The sequence below is a fragment of the Schistocerca cancellata genome, chromosome 8 (assembly GCF_023864275.1).
Source record: "Schistocerca cancellata isolate TAMUIC-IGC-003103 chromosome 8, iqSchCanc2.1, whole genome shotgun sequence".
Classification (NCBI taxonomy): Eukaryota; Metazoa; Arthropoda; class Insecta; order Orthoptera; family Acrididae; genus Schistocerca; species Schistocerca cancellata.
In genome coordinates this window covers 464,795,179-464,807,720 of record NC_064633.1, presented here as the reverse complement: position 1 = coordinate 464,807,720, position 12,542 = coordinate 464,795,179, and the positions used below count along the sequence as shown (strand labels likewise).

At 43.4% G+C, this 12,542-nt stretch overlaps 1 protein-coding gene across 1 annotated transcript in view; it reads left to right on the top strand.

The window, feature by feature from the left end:
- The first annotated feature begins 332 nt into the window (after nt 1-332).
- The window catches only part of LOC126094555 (uncharacterized), a 317,871-nt gene continuing 305,661 nt past the window's right edge, over nt 333-12,542 (top strand). Inside the window, exon 1 of the mRNA XM_049908989.1 lies at nt 333-429. The gene's annotated coding sequence lies outside the window, so the exon portion shown is untranslated. The remainder of the gene's footprint in view (nt 430-12,542) is intronic.

Here is a 12,542-nt window from a genome sequence, read left to right as displayed (position 1 = left end):
ACCGGTAGTAGCGGGGGGGTTAGCTTTGGCAGTTCTGTTAAAGGGGTGCATGATCACCTCGGTACGGCTCTGCACCAACTTTAGTAAGAATGAGATCGTTGCCAAAATACGAGCCAACACTTGAGCTAATGAACCTGAGATGTACGAAATGGTATTACTACTCGTAGTAATTTTGCTTCTTGGTTTCGGGCATGAATGTCTGAAACTCATAGAGCTGACCGTTTGACAAGCGAATAGAGAACATTTAGCGCTCTCATTTTGCAACCACCGTCGTTTCGTCGCTGCTAAATTTATCGTGTTTTGGATTGGTCGGAGTCGCAGCGGTGTGGTGGGAGCGTGGGCAGTGGCGCGCCGCGCGGCCGCCAGTGGGAACTAGTCTGCAGCCAGCAAGCAGCGAGCCCGGCTCAGCTCTGCCGCCCGCGCCCTAAGGTAAAGCAGCAGCACAAACACCAAGCATGCTCAATCACGCATGTCTGCCCTGCCGTAGACGCGAAGTGCCGACTGTCAACTGTTCGCTCAGCACACGTGTAACTCGCCAGTGGGATTCGAGCCAAAACAATAAAAGGAGGCTGCGCGGAGAGGCAAATGCAAGCGTGCTACGGAACAGAGAAATATCGTCTGATCTACCTACATCCATACTCTGAAGCTGTGAAAAGCATGGCAGAGGGTACTTCCCATTGTAGCAAATATTAGGGTGTCTTCCCATTCTGTACGGTACGGGATGCAGGAAATAAAAAGCCGCTTGTGTAGAAAAAATGTTCTCGAACCGGCGCTACTGATGCGATTACGCCTTTTCTTGCATTACAGTGCTTGATTCATATGCCATAGATTCTACTTAGACAAGTATATGGAATATGGAAAGAACTGAAACATGTACATTTTATTCGAGTGCAGTATGTAGGGTGAGTCATGTAAGCCGTCTTGTTTCGTGAACGGTTCTATGTATCGAAACTAGGATTTCAGCAAATGGGAGTACGCTAAGCGGCATGTACTTTGGTATGTGATGAAGTATCTTTTCTTGTATTGCTCGAGGTACTGAAGCAAGTATGATTTTTTAAACAGAGTGATATGCTATTTTTAACGGCGTCCGAAAGCGCTTGAAAAGACGAACACAACGATATAATTGTTAAAGTTGAGGTTGAACATCCAGGAGATGCACCAAAATTGGAAAGCAATGTGACCAAAGCAGAGCTACCAAAACTATGGTTCGGTAGTTTTGGTACGCTATATAAATGACGTATGACGTAGTAAATTGTAGGATTACCGGTAGTATTGGTAGCGCTGGTAGGTTAGAAACATAAATGAATGTGTAAGAGAGAAACTGGTAAATGACGACTTCTCTTTGTCCTTTTTTGAGTTTTGCGCATAATTAGAACCGCATTTCATTTAGTGTTTGTCCATTGTGTATTTTATATCGTTACAAAACATAAATTGCATTTTATAAGTAATAAATATTATTTGATCGCTTTAACTTCAGCTCTTTTATATAACCAAAGCAATTACTTTTGACGCAAGTACAGTCTGCATACACCAGCACAAAAAATATGTATAATTATTCTTGTTGTTCATCATGACGAAAGCAAGGGTTTCCTGTTATTATTGGTAAATTCGAAATTTATTTATGAATAACAGAAACATGTTTTATGTAAGTTCGACGAAATATTGAGGTGATGTTTGATATAATTTTGTTTTACGTTTTTTACGTTACCTTTTTGTTGAGGGAATTGCGTTTTCTAACGCTTTGTGATAACTCTGCATTGTTTTCTTTATTTTTACTAGATACCCTGTTTCGCGTTACAAATCAATAAATTTCGAATAAAATTTGATTTAAACATTGGCAGTTTCAAATTTGCTATAAACAGGCTTACAGGAGGATAACTATGCAGAACAAAAGCGTTCCGTAGGTTCCCCGCCCCCCTCCGCTCCTTGAATATTTTGGTTGTGGTGACAGACTGATCTGTAACGTAGCCTGAGGACTAGGTGAGGTTGGAAGGTGGAGATGGGTTGAGAGTTAGCAAAGCCAACAAATGTGAAAGCAAAAAATCTGGTTGTGCTAATAACAATTTCACTGGTAGAGAAGCCAAATGTGAGAGGGGATCCAGTACATAACTTTTACCCGGTGTGTTGAATTGTAGTTGCAAGTATTTATAGTAAATCTCACACCCATTACCAAATGTATTGTTCTTGGCCGTTACCACGCAGTCCCAAGCGACTAGTAAAAAGTGCAGGTGACTCCTGTATATAAGAGGGGTAATGGAATGGACCTGCTAAATTACAGACCAATATCGTGAACCTCCATTTGCTTCAGAGTTCTTGAACATATTCAGAATCTGAATATAATAAATTTCCTTGTGATTGAGAAGCTATGTCCATGAGTCAGTATGAATTAGAAAGCATTGCTATGGAAACTCAGCTTTCCCTTTTCTCACACGCTATACCACGAACTGTGGATGAAGAACAACATGCAGATTCCTTAACACGGAAGTGTGTGACACAGTGCCTCGCTGCCAACTGTTAACAAAGATACAAGCATATGGAATAGGTTCCTACCTGTGTGCATGGCTCGAAGACTCCTTAAGTAATAGTACCCCGTATGTTGTCATCAACAGTGAGTGTTCATCAGACACAAGGATGTCGCCAGGTGTGCACTAGGACTGGTATTATTTTCTATTTACGTAAATGATCTGGTGGACAGGGCGGGCAGCAGTCCGAGTTGTTTGCCGATAATGCTGTTGTGTGTGGGAAGATGCCGAAGTTGAGTGGTTGTAGGAGCATACGAGATGAGAAGGGAGAACCGATAGAGGTACTCAAGGTACCCTCCGCCACACACCGTCAGGTGGCTTGCGGAGTATGAATGTAGATGTAGATGTAGATGTAGATGTAGTTACCCCGCCCTCCACATACCTTCACTCTGTTTCTGGGCTGTTCACCGCTTCAGGTTTTTAGAGGAATCTAATAAGACGCTGACAGCATACGTAAAGAAAGCGATCGTTATGAGGCAATGCCCGATAGGTATGCAACACACACACCTAACTTACAGTAACGCTGGTGCGACTTTTAACTGACTAAAGCTACTAGGAAAGCTACCGTAATCTACGCTTGCTTATGATAGTCTACGGTAGCCTAAGGTAGTTTTACTACTCGAGGCTAGAGTCAGCTATTGCAATGTAAACACCACCAAGCATAGCTCTCACGCGAGACTCCGCCGACACATGTAGCAAGACAGGCCTACGCTACTAAGATAAAGCCTCATTTCCTATCGACATAGATACAGGGTGACCATTATTGAACTATATGAACAAAAACGCAAACCAGTTACAAACTAGGGCGTGCACACCCTTTATTCAACATGTAAACGCCACTACAGATATTCGGATTTAGGTTATGACATGTTCGACATGCCTGCCATCATTGGTGATGATGTAGCGCAGACGAATAGCAAAATTTGTCGGAACATCGATGCTGTCGATGACCTCCCGAATAGCCGTTTTCAGCTCAGCTGTGGTTTTGGGGTTATTGCAGTACACCTTATCTTTAGTAGAGCTACACAAAAAGGAGTCGCATGTGTTCCGATACGGAGAATATGGCGGCCAATCAAGGTCCATGCCAGCGACCGCTGGGTATCCCGGAGCCAAAATGCGGTCCCCGAAGTGATCCTCCAGGACATCAAGCACTCTCCTGCTTCAGGGAGGTCGAGCTCCGTCTTGCATGCATCACATCTTTTCGAAATCAGGGTCACTTTGGATAATGGGAATGAAATCATCTTCCAAAAACCACGTACCGCTCGGTAGTCACCGTGCCATCAAGAAATATGGCACCGATTATTCCATGACGGGACATTGCACACCACACAGCCACCTGTTGAGGATGAAGAGAGTTCTTGATCGCGAAATGCGGATTCTCAGTCCTCTAAATGCTCCAATTTTGCAGATTGACGAACCCTTCCAAATGAAAGTGGGCTTAGTCGCTAAACCAAACCGTACATCGCATACTAATTCCCATCATATCCCGCGGTCAACCGTGCAGTTTGAACGTCCTAACGCAAACCATTCAGAAGTTAGAATGATTTTATTTCATGTAGTTCAATAATTGTCACCCTGTATATGATGATTTTTTTATTTAGGACTATGACATATTCTAGTTTCTGGTGCATGAGATGGAGCTTAGGAAAACTGTTACAAATGTGTGTACGTTTCCAGGTTTTTTGTGGAAAGATTTACAGTTTCGTTATGCGGTTTCCTATTTAAACCATCTCTGTTGCTGCTCAGTTGTCAACACCGATAGAGAAACGTCATTCATGCTTCATAACCACAAACAACTTTATTCAAGGGAAAAAGGAAACTACTGTATTAACTTCCTTAGATTTGAAAAAAAAGTTCCCTGACCCTTCTTCGCCTGGAGAGTTGTGAATGCTTCTTAAAGTAAACCACCTGCCGTCAGACAAATGTGTCTATAAGTAGTACTCGACATTGTAATTAGACAGAATTCACTTTAAATATACTAAAAAGTTTATTCTGCATGACTGACGACATGTTATACACAATATATACTTTTCTTAACTACAGTAGCCGGCCGGTGTGGCCGTGCGGTTCTAAGCGCGTTAGTTTGGAACCGCGTGACCGCTACGGTCGCAGGTTCGAACCCTGCCTCGGGCACGGATGTGTGTGATGGCCTTAGGTTAGTTAGGTTTAAGTAGTTCTAAGTTCTAGGGGACTGATGACCTCAGTAGTTAAGTCCCATAGTGCTCAGAGCCGTTTGAATCATTTTAACTACAGTATGTGCTCAAATTGTTTACCATCGTCTGCGAGACACATTTGCAATCGACGTTCGAGAAATAGGTGAACTGATGAAAGTATTTTGGATGATATGGCGTTGCATGATGTGGCGATTCGGTGGCGTTTATCGTCTGGCGTAGTTGGGGCTTCATGATAGACTACATCTTTCAGGGCATACCGCAGAAAAAAATTAAAAGGAGTCAAATCGAGAGACCTGGCCAGCCACTATAATGCAGCATTCCGTCCTATCCAACGTTCAAGAAACATTTCATTCAGTTGTTGCTTTGGTACACAGGAGGAGTGAGCCGAACAGCCGTCGTGCTGGAACTACATACACTGTCGCTTGTCCGATGGTACCTCTTCTAGAAGAACAAGTAGAATATTAGTAAGAAAGTGAGGATACGTATTTCAATTTAATATCCCTGGGATGAAGGAAGGTCCCACAACGAAATTTCCTACGATGCTGCAACGTAGCTTTACGCTTCACGTTCGTGACAGTGATTTGATTGTGAAAAAAATTGGACTATGTCAAAATGTACGTAAAAACGGATCCACCGCTAATTTTCCGCTCCCCAGCAGTGTATATCACGTGAATGTGCAAAACAGTGGTTCGTAAACGTTGCTTTGTCGGTGAAGAGCACACGCTGGAAGAACGTAGTGTCGTCTTCCAAGCGATGTAAGACAAACTAACAAAATTATATATTTATTTATTTAACATGATCTAATTAGGACCATCAGACCCTCTGTTACGTCGGACCAGGGATTCTCAAATACAATAACTTTCTTACACCAAAATTAGCTAAGAAATAACAATTTTAATATGACAACTAGTATTAAAATGATTAAGTGTGTGAAATGACGGTATGAGAAAATATACCGACTATCAACTAATAAAGTTATTACCGGCAGTGCTTGTACTAATGCAACTGCTGCCACTAATAGTGATAATAATAATAATAATAATAATAATAACAATAATAACAATAATTATAGTGGCAGATACAATAAATATTTAGAGGTGTTCGTAGTAGATGCTTTCTGATATAGCGAGTTCTGGGGAAAGGAAATTTAAGGAGACTGCACCGGCTAAGAATACTGTGAAGTATGGAAGATCAGATTGAAACAGGGACGTACAAGGGTAATGGGTGCGTACAGGTACAATGGTAATAATTATTGTTACTTTATTAGACGTGTCATTAACTGTCTTCTTAAGCTGGGAACGTTATTCACTTCTGTAATATAATGCGGTAGGTTTTTCCAGAGTCGGCTTCCTGCTTCTGAGGACTTCGAGAGCTGTTTTGGTTAGTGGGGCGCTCAACTGCGCGTTCATCAGCGCCCGTACGAAGTCCAAATTTTTACACAGTCCAATTTTTTACACAATCAAAACACTGACACGAATGATGATGATGATGATGGTGAAATAATAACAACACAAACACCCAGTCCTCGGGGAGAGAAAATCCCCAACCCGCCAGGGCTTCGAGAGTGGCTGAATGATGGAGTGCTACAGAAAGGATTTTGATCTGGTGGGAACGGGCGTTTCTCCTATGTTGTTCAGACAAGTGCATTAACGTCGAGGAGGGATATGAGGGACAGTGTTCGTGGATAAGACAGCAGAGAAGACAGTGGGTATGGAAATCTCTGCGCTTGTCTGGATGCACCAGGATATCTACGCATATGATGGTGAAATACGATCAAAGAGTCGAACATCTCAGATATAACGAACATTAGTATTCATAACCAATTCCAGGTGCCGTGAGCTTTCCTGACGAAGGCCTTACAGGATAACATCACCGTAATCAGTAATTGTAAGTATAAGTGTCTGTACAGATTTCTTTTCCAGGTGAAGAGGGAAGATCTTTTTATATTTTTGTAGGGCGTTTGAGAGATACTGATGCATTTTGCACATTGCAGTTACGTGCTCAATCCAATTTGGATTTTTATCTGTTTTTACACCTAAACTCTTTGTTAAAGGAGACAAGTTGATATTTGTCCCATTTAGGATTAAAGATGATGTGGATTCCCGATAGTTCGTGTTAATGAGCCTAGAATAACCAATCAGTACCGTTTGGGTTTGGTATGGGTTGAGCTTTAACTTGATAATGCACACAGGTCGGTGTTGAGATTCTCTATAGCTGTCTTCAGGTTTATTGGTTTTTAATTTAAATACAACTAAAGGTCATCAGCTCACATACGGCATTTGCAGTAGGACAAAACTGATGACACATCACAATGAAAAGAATTCAGGATCTCATACCGAACCCTGGTGGTTCCTGAAGCTACTTGTCTCCATTGTGACTTTACAGTGCAGGACATGATGAATCGATGGCTAGACATGTATGAGCGAAACCATTGCACTGCACTTGGCAAGAAATTTAGGCTACTAAGTTTGGCAAGTAAAATGTCATAGCCGACAATGTCAAAGGCTTCATTGAAGTCTAAGAAGCACGTGATAGTTGCCTCTTGTGCATCCATAACAAGCTTCAGGTCGTCTGTTGCCTTTATTAAGGCAGATGTTGTGCTTTGATGTTTACAGAAGCCTGATTAGTATTGATCTAGTAGGTTGTTTGAAATTAGTTTTTTAGCTTGTCGCGGACTGTATATTCTAAGGCATTGGACAGTACAGCAGTAAACAAGTAGGTCGGTAATCAGATGATACTGTGGCAGCGTCCTTTTTGGGTAATGGCTTAACTAGTTTCTGGTTCAAGGCCTCAGGAAAAACACTTGTGGTTGAGGAGTGGTTGAAGATATGAGTTGTCGTGGGCAGTAGTGGGTCAATAATAAGCTTCATCATTTGGACTGTGATGCCATCGTGTGCAGTAGATGCTGATCTGATATGCGTGGTGGTTCTTTTGACGGTGTGGCATTCTCTGGATGGAATTTTTCGTGGCTACAGTTGTTTACCCCTTGAAGTAATTAATGAAGTTCTTCAAATGGTTCAAATGACTCTGAGCACTATGGGACTTAACTTCTGAGGTCATCAGTCCCCTAGAACTTAGAACTACTTAAACCTAACTAACCTAAGGACATCACACACATCCATGCCCGAGGCAGGATTCGAACCTGCGACCGTAGTGGTCGCGCGGTTCCAGACTGTAGCGCCTAGAACCGCTCGGCCACACTGGCCGGCAATGAAGTTCTGTTTCGTTGGTGGTTCAGTTGTTGTTGTAGACAGTGGGAAGTACCGATTCAGTTCAACGGATAAGGCAATGGAATAAGCTGCAGCTTTTACTTTGTCTGTACCAAGACCACGCAGGATTTTCCACAGGACTACTGGTTTATTTCCGTTGTCGGTTAATGTATCGGCATACCTGAGTTTTGCATTCCTCACAGCTTGACTGACTCTGTTCCGTTTCTGCTAGCATATGATTTTCACGCGCGGAGCATAGTTTTTATACCCGATGTGCAGCATGTCTGAGATTAATGAGCTGTTTTAGTTCTTCAGTTAGCTGAGTGCAGTTTTCCTTCTCACTTTTCCAATATTCAGGGGGGCATACTCGTCATACAGCTGAGTAAGTTTGTTAGCAAACTAGTTTTTCGTTTATGCTCGGGAACGGAGTAGAAGACGCCCCCAACACTATTTCTTGCGCCTCACTTGCAAGTTGAGATAAATTATTGTATTTGAAGTTTCGGTTTGTAGTCAGTTGCGGTTTTATTTCTGGGACATTCTAGCGACTACGACATGAAAATTATTCCATGAGCAGAGATGCCAGGTGCAGATATTTGAGAGGCACAAATTACTCTGTTTGAAGATTTCGTTGCAAATATAACCATGAGAGTGTGACTGATTTCGTATGATGGGTAGGACCAAACTGAAGTAGCGACATGTTTGGAGAAGAAAGCATCCGATTAAATTTCACACTGGACTGACTATTGTCTAGCTATAATTACATGCTCCTATGTCGATTCGAGACTTGAAAGAGTCGTTTCAAAGCCAGCAAACTCGTCTACTGTAGGATGTTTGTAGAGGACACATACATGCACTTCCTGGTAAGGGATTTTATCTCTGTGAACATATATTCCAGTTTTTATCTTCATTATTGTTGGATTTATGTAGCACAGTAGGTGAAAAATGAAATGTTCACCCCTACTCCATCCCCTCGACGAAAACATCTGTCGTGTCTTAAAAAGACGTAGCAGTCTAGGTTTACTGAACTTGTGGGAATACTTGGTTGGAGCCAGGTCTCCAACAGAAGTATTACATGGATATCTACGTCTTGAAATATATTACGGAACTCACTGAGAGAAGCTCTTCAATCTTCAGTTTAAAATCGCGTGGGAAGGAAGGGTTTTAAGGAACTGCACCAAGTACTCTCCAAGAGGGGTCGGTCATTAAGAGCGCCACAGGAGCAGCCGTTAGCCGTAAATGTCTTTCCTCGGATTCTAGGTTTCTGCGACTCGATCATGCAAGCTGTAGACCAGGGCCAACCACAGTGTGCCAAACTGCACGTGGGCCGGGTGTGCGGGCATCGTGTGGGTCGAAAAAATGGTTCAAATGGCTCTAAGCACTAGGGGATTTATCATCTGAGGTCACCAGTCCCTTAGACTTAAAACTACCTAAACCTAACTAACATAAGGACATCACACACATCCATACCCGAGGCAGGATTCGAACCTGCAACTGTAGCAGCAGCGCGGTTCCGGACTGAAGCGTCTAGAACCGCTCGGCCACAGCGGCCGGCTCTTTGGTCGATCCTTCCTGGAAGAACTCGGTACAGCGTAACATTTCATTTAATATTGCGGTGTGGCATTTTTCGGTCGACTCACTGTCTTCAGTTCGGCAGAATCACGGTGTCAGTGCCGTTCACCTTCCTCTATTTGTTCATGGTATGAAGGACCAGTTCAGGTCCAGTGGCTGTTTGTGCAAAATGAGGTAGTCTATTTATCTATTGACACAAGTCTTTAAAAATGAACCGGAATGACAGAATAGAGGGATGAGATTTCTCAATGTATATTCTGTAGTAGTACTGCAAATTTCCTATGAAATGATATTAAAGTATCCTGCAGAATTAATTTAGGGATTCAGTTGACAATGAGAGAGCAAAAAATTACAACGATTCATTGTTCGGTACATCAAGAAGCACTTTGTGCTAAATTTGCAGGCTTGCAGCATTTAAAGAAATTGGTGGTATGACTAGTAAAATTCTTCATGTCACACACATTACTTCACTGTCACTTGTGACACTTTTCAATGGAACTGAAAGGAGAGTGTGGAGACTTCATTCACACATCAAAACAAGTTTTGCATCACTCCGGTTCACAGAACTCCTGAAGATAGACGTTGACTGTGGATATTGTATCACACACACAGCCCCTTTTACTATTGAGAAATGTCACTAAACCCGCCCAGTATATAAACAACCATGCATGAGCAGCGCCTATTAGACAGAGGGGGTCCGACAGCCGATCAGTTCAAGTCATTCCACCAGGAAGAAGGTGTACACGGCTCGTATTGTCTGTAGTTCAACCATGCCTGGACGGTCAGTACCGCGGTTCCATCGCGTCCGCATTGTTACTTTGTGCCAGAAAGGGCTCTCAACAAGGGAAGTGTCCAGGCATCTCGGAGTGAAACAAAGCAATGTTGTTCGTACATGGAGGATATACAGAGAGACAGCAACTGTCGATGACATGCCTCGCTGAGGCCGCCCAAAGGCTACTGCTGCTATGGATGACCGCTACCTACGGATTATGGCTCAGAGGAACCCTGACAGCACCGGCATCATGTTGAATAATGCTTTTCGTGCAGCCACAGGACGTCGTGTTACGACTCATGAGCAATAGGCTGCATGAGCGCAACTTCACTCCCGACGTCCATGGCGACGTCCATCTTTGCAACCACGACACCATGCAGCACGGTACAGATGGGCCCAACAACATGCCGAATGGACCGCTCAGGATTGGCATCACGTTTTCTTCACCAATGAGTGTCGCATATGCCTTCAACCAGACAATCGTCAGAGACGTGTTTGGAGGCAACCCAGTCAGGCTGAACATCTTAGACACACTGCCCAACGAGTGCAGCGAGGTGGAGGTTCCCTGCTGTTTTGGGGTGGCATTATGTGGGGCCGACGTCGCCGCTGGTGGTCATGAAAGGCGCCGTAACAGCTGTACGATACGTGAATGCCCTCCTCTGACCGATAGTGCAACCATATCGGCAGCATAGTGGCAAGGCATTCGTCTTCATGGACGACAATTCGCGTCCCCATCGTGTACATCGTGTGAATGACTTCCTTCAGGATAACGACATCGCTCGACTAGAGTGGCCAGCATGTTCTCCAGACATGAATCCTATCGACATGCCTGGGACAGATTGGAAAGGGCCGTTTATGGACGACATGATCCACAACCACTGTGAAGGATGTACGCCGAGTCGGCATTGAGGAGTGGGACAATCTGGACCAACAGTACCTTAATGAACTTGTGGATAGTATGCCACGACGAATACAGGCATGCATCAATGGAAGAGGACGTGCTACTGGGTATTAGAGGTACCGGTGTATGCAGCAATCTGGGCCACCAACTCTGAAAGTCTCGCTGTATGGTGGTACAACATGCAATGTGTGGTTTTCATGAGCAATAAAAATGGCGGAAATGATGTTTGTGTTGATCTCTATTCCAATTTTCTGTACAGGTTCCGGAACTCTCGGAACCGAGGTGATACAAAAACTTTTTTGATGTGTGTATATTACTGCGAAGTTGGTTAAATCAAGGAGTATGCCTAGAACGATTTTTTGATTTAAAACTCGCTATTGTTGAATTTATGAAGGAAAAAGAAGTACAGCAACGAAAATTAGAACATCCAGAATAGGTGGCATACCTCACATTTTAAGTGGATGGTTCAAATGGCTCTAAGCACTACGGGACTTACATCTGAGGTCATCAGTCCCCTAGAATCAGAACTACTTAAACCTAACTAACCTAAGGACATCACACACATGCATGCCCGAGGCAGGATTCGAACCTGCGACCGTAGCAATCGCGCGGTTCCAGACTGAAGCGCCTAGAACCGCTCGGCCACACCGGCCGGCTTGAAAGTGACCTTGTGGTATTTGATGTAACTGATTAACATGTAAGGTAATTCCCATTTCAGTGACAAATCCTTTTACGTTAAAACTGTCCAGGACGTCTAAATTGCTTTCCTCAGGTAGAGTTTCCCACTGTCCATAACGAGGTTGTTAAAGTGCTACAGTATTTCGATCGACATATATATGTGAAAGATCTTCCTTGATTATGAAACTAAGTAAGTCATGATTATATGCCAATATGAGTGAAATTGTAGGATTCTGTCTGTATGTCGACAGTTTGTACCAGATAACGATTATATATGTCTTCAGCGCGCTAAAAATAATTAAATAATACTGAAAATCTGTTTTGTTTGGGGGCTATGTTGTTGAGAAATGTGAAATATAAAACCAAGTCGTATGCAGTGCGACTGCACTGTCAGTTAAATGCAGCGCATTCGCAGTTTCCACCTCTTCCCCATCCTCACGCTCAGACAGCTTGGTGTGGTGGTGGGGGAAGTATGCAGTGATGACGAGCACTGTGGCCCCTGTGCCAGGGTGTGGATCACGAACCGAATTCTTGGCTGTCCCTGCTGTAGATGGCAACTGGTTAATGGATAATCTCATCGTCCATGACGCTGTAGTTCTGCTTAATAAGGCAAGGAATGTATTTATCTCAACAGCATGGATGCAGTGTCGGTTACATGAGCCTTGATTACTCTGGTATGCTAGTCGTCGTAGCCGTAAGAGAATTCGTTGCGAAACC